A 5,116-nucleotide genomic window follows, 5' to 3' on the forward strand; every position below is an offset into this window, starting at 1 on the left:
TCTTAATAATAATCCCTTCAATATTGAGTTTAGTTTCAACAGTAGTAAAGAAGTCATTAATTTTTTAGATATATCTATCTATGTGGAGGATGGTACCATTCAAACAAAAACGTTCACTAAACCTACCGATTCCAGTAGTTACATCAATGCCACGAGCTGCCACCATCCTAACTGGTTACAAACCATTCCGGTGGGGCAACTCAAAAGGGTAAAGAGAAACTGCTCCAAGCAAGAGGTTTACCAAGAACAGGCTAAAGAGATGCAGTCAAAATTTCTTGCTTGTGGCTATAATGACAAGGTAGTGAAGAGGGCAATGGATGATACCGAAAAGATGGAGAGAACGAAACTTTTAGAAAGAAAAGATGGCACTGGACAAAATGATCAGCAGGCCCATTTTGATTGGGCATTTGTGACTACCTTCTGCAATCAATACAAATCTATAGAGAAGATCATGTCTAAACATTGGGGGGTCCTACAGAAAGATCCCATTTTAGGACAACATCTCCCTGTTAAACCCAAATGTATATACAGGAGGGCTCCCAATTTAGGAAACAGCCTCATATGAAGCGCATTACCACCAACATCACAAGGTGGAATAAAATCAAAGGGGTTCTACAGATGCTTGAATTGTATAGGATGTAGAGAAATTAGAATGGAGAACCAAAGCAAGACTAGTGAAATCACAATCAATGGCAAAAAATCTGACATCAGAGAATTCATCACATGCAACACAAGAAATGTGGTGTATGCCATAGAATGCGACTGCGGCCTGTTCTATATCGGGAGGACGTCCAGGGCCTTAAAAATACGGGTGGGAGAGCATTTAAGAAACATCAGGAAAGGCCTTGAGACGCATGCTCTCTCGGACCACTTCAGGAAGCAACATGGCTGTTCTACAACAGCAATTAGACGTTTTATAGGCTTACAATGGGTAAAGGGACATTGGAGGAGGCGAGATCTGCCAAATCAACTGGCAAAGGCAGAAATGAAAGCCATCTATGAGCTAGGGACCTTGCAGCCAAAGGGCCTTAACTTAGATTTCGAGGTTAAATGGTTCTTATAGTGCTTGTGCGGGTTCGCTCACTCTCCTCCTCTCTCACTTTTGCTATGTCTCTAAACACCATATGTAATTATTATATCTACCTTTCCATTTCATGGGAGATTTGTTGCATTATAATTGTCAATATTCTAATACCTGTGCTTTTTGATTTGCTAGGACATTGGGTTACATCTTGTATGCGACCCAATAAGAGACTATACCAAGTGATAAGAACCTCTACCTATATATACACATACTAGAAATGACTACTAACAAGGAGACCCAAGATTAAACCCCAAATGACGTGCTTAAAGTCTACAGCGGGAGAAACTTTAAATGAGAAACTCCACGGAGGATATAGACAACTGCCGGTGTAACCATAGAAACCGGAGAGGAGGGCTCGCGGTACACCAATGACTATGAAGTGACGAGAGGACGAGTCACGTGATCGGGAATCCCGGTGGGGAGGATCGCGTGACGCACAATGACGGGTCCGTCACGTGGGCGCAATAGAACGGAAGCGCCAGTGGACTCCGTCGCAGATGAATCATTATTGGAGTTGCTATGGAAGCTACCTAGTAGTCAGGGAGAATCCTAGCGCACACGATCACAGACTATTAGGATTGATGTGTATAGAGATCAGCTGCGCTGGGACCTATCAGGTGAAGTTAGTGGGGTTATAAACTGGAGATTCTTCAGACATACACATTGGAGCTGACCTTGAGAAAGACCCGAGGAGGGTCGTAACGCGTGGGTGCTCTGCTGACTGACCTCCGGTGTGGACACCAAGGCACAAGGAGCTGATCTAGCAAGTGAAGGAGTCCTGAGATTGGGGAATCCCTATGCTGCAGCTTGGTGACTTCCTTTGATTTACTCATGCTTATAGAACTGGTGTGAGCCAGTTCTCCCTTACAGCCGGTAATCAGCCACTTTTAACATCATTGCCTGGGAGGCCAGTCTTTACAGTGAATGTCTGCACCACTATAGCGTGGTTTTTGTGTTCTTAATTGTTTTTAAATGTCTTGTTTGGTGATGTAATGTGTGTTATGTATTAAATTGGCATCTTTTATACAGTATCACACTATGTGTACACACCATTTCTTTTTCATGGTACAATTCTGGAAAATGCTCCCGGAAGTTCCTCCATATTAAGAGTTGTGAGGAGGTTGGGATACAACTATCCATGAAAAGTGAGGCGCTGGTCCAGTGGTAGCTCACGTATCGTTTTTTATTCAAAAGGTGGACTCTGTCTGCCGTAACGTGTAAAAGGTGGACTCTGTCTGCCGTAATGTGTAAAAGGGATGCTGTCTGCCGTAATGTGTAAAAAGGGGGGCGCTGTCTGCCGTAATGTGTAAAAAGGGTACACTGTATGCCGTAATGTGTAAAAAGGGGTCTCTGTCTGCCGTAATGTGTAAAAAGGGGACTCTGTCAGCCGTAATGTGTAAAAAAGGGGGCGCTGTCTGCCGTAATGTCTAAAAAAGGAGACGCTGTCTGCCGTAATGTGTAAAAAGGGGGCTCTGTCTGCCGTAATGTGTAAAAAAGGGGATGCTGTCTGCCGTAATGTGTAAAAAGGGGGACGCTGTCTGCCGTAATGTGTAAAAAGGGGACGCTGTCTGCCGTAATGTGTAAAAAGGGGACTCTGCCGTAATCTGTAAAAAGGGGACTCTGTCTGCCGTAATGTGTAAAAAAGGGGACGCTGTCTGCCGTACTGTGTAAAAAGGCGGCGCTGTCTGCTGTAATGTGTAAAAAAGGGGATGCTGTCTGCTGTAATGTGTAAAAGGGGCTCTACCTGGTGTAGTGGGGCTACTGTGCAGCGTAATTTGAATAATGGAGACGACTGTGCACAGTTATATGAATTGGTATTATTTTGTGGCCACACCCCTTCCCCATGAAGCCATGCCCCTATTTTTTTGACGCCGTTTAACATTAAGGAAAGGGGGCGCCGATACCGTTTCTTGCACACAGCGCTAAAATGTCTAGTTACGGCACTGGTGACATGAAATGCGGTTGAACTACAGCAGATACAGTTGTGCTCATAAGTTTACATACCCTAGCAGAATTTGTGATTTTCTGGCCATTTGTCAGAGAATATGAATAATAACTCACAAACTTTTCTTTCACTCATGGTTAGTGGTTGGGTGAAGCCATTTATTGTCAAACAACTGTGTTTACTCTTTTTAAATCATAATGACAACAGAAACTACCCAAATGACCCTGATCAAAAGTTTACATACCCTGGAGATTTTGGCCTGATAACATGCACACAAGTTGACACAAACGGGTTTGAATGGCTACTATAGGTAACCATCCTCACCTGTGATCTGTTTGCTTGTAATCAGTGTGTGTGTATAAAAGGTCAGTGAGTTTCTGGACTCCTGAAAGACCCTTGCATCTTTCATCCAGTGCTGCACTGACGTGTCTGGATTCTGAGTCATGGGGAAAGCAAAAGAATTGTCAAAGGATCTGCGGGAAAAGGTAATTGAACTGTATAAAACAGGAAAGGGATATAAAAGGATATCCAACCAATTGAGAATGCCAATCAGCAGTTTTCAAACTCTAATTAAGAAGTGGAAAATGAGGGATTCTGTGGAAACCAAATCACGGTCAGGTAGACCAACAAAAATTTCAGCCACAACTGCCAGGAAAATTGTTCAGAATGCAAAGAAAAATCCACAAATAACTTTAGCTGAAATACAGGACTCTCTGAAATAAAGTGGTGTGATTTTTTCAAGATGCACAATAAGGAGGCATTTGAAGAAAAATGGGCTGCATGGTCGAGTCGCCAGAAGAAAGCCATTACTACACAAATGCCACAAAGCATCCCGCTTACAATACTCCAAACAGCACAGAGACAAGCCTCAAAACTTCTGGAACAAAGTCATCTGGAGTGATGAGACCAAAATTGAACTTTTTGGCCACAACCATAAACGTTACATTTGGAGAGGAGTCAACAAGGCCTATGATGAAAGGTACACCATTCCTACTGTGAAACACGGAGGTGGATCGCTGATGTTTTTGGGATGTGTGAGCTACAAAGGCACTGGAAACTTGGTCAAAATTGATGGCAAGATGAATGCAGCATGTTATCAGAAAATACTTGAGGAAAATTTGCACTCATCAGCCCGGAAGCTGCGCATGGGACGTACTTGGACGTTCCAACATGACAATGATCCAAAACACAAGGCCAAGTCGACCTGTCATTGGCTACAGCAGAATAAAGTGAAGGTTCTGGAGTGGCCATCTCAGTCTCCTGACCTCAATATCATTGAGCCACTCTGGAGAGATCTCAAACGTGCAGTTCATGCAAGACAGCCCAAGAATTTACAGGAACTGGAGGCTTTTTGCCAAGAAGAATGGGCAGCTTTACCATCTGAGAAAATAAAGAGCTTCATCCACAACTACCACAAAAGGCTTCAAGCCGTCATTGATGTTAAAGGGGGCAATACACGGTATTAAGAACTAGGGTATGTAAACTTTTGATCAGGGTCATTTGGGTAGTTTCTGTTGTCATTATGATTTAATAAGAGTAAATACAGTTGTTTGACAATAAATGGCTTCACCCAACCACTAACCATGAGTGAAAGAAAAGTTTGTGAGTTATCATTCATATTCTCTGACAAATGGCCAGAAAATCACAAATTCTGCTAGGGTATGTAAACTTATGAGCACAATTGTATGCCCACTGTACGCCACACATAAAATGATTTCTGGCAAGAGACACCCATGTTTGCATTTTCATGACAAGGTCTGTTAAAGATGACAGAAATGGGGTCATATAAGGTGCATCTGGAAAGTATTCACAGCACTTCACTTTTTCTACATTTTATTATGTTACAGCCTTATTGCATAATGGAATAAATAAAAATTTTCCCCTCAAAATTCTACACACAATACCCCATAATGCCAACGTGAAAAAAATAGGATTTTAATACCTACTGGTAAATCCTTTTCTCTTAGTCCGTAGAGGATGCTGGGGTCAAATCAAGAACCATGGGGTATAGACGGGATCCGCAGGAGACATGGGCACTTTAAGACTTTGAATGGGCGTGAACTGGCTCCTCCCTCTATGCCCCTCCT

The sequence above is a fragment of the Pseudophryne corroboree genome, chromosome 3 (genome assembly GCF_028390025.1).
Source record: "Pseudophryne corroboree isolate aPseCor3 chromosome 3, aPseCor3.hap2, whole genome shotgun sequence".
Classification (NCBI taxonomy): Eukaryota; Metazoa; Chordata; class Amphibia; order Anura; family Myobatrachidae; genus Pseudophryne; species Pseudophryne corroboree.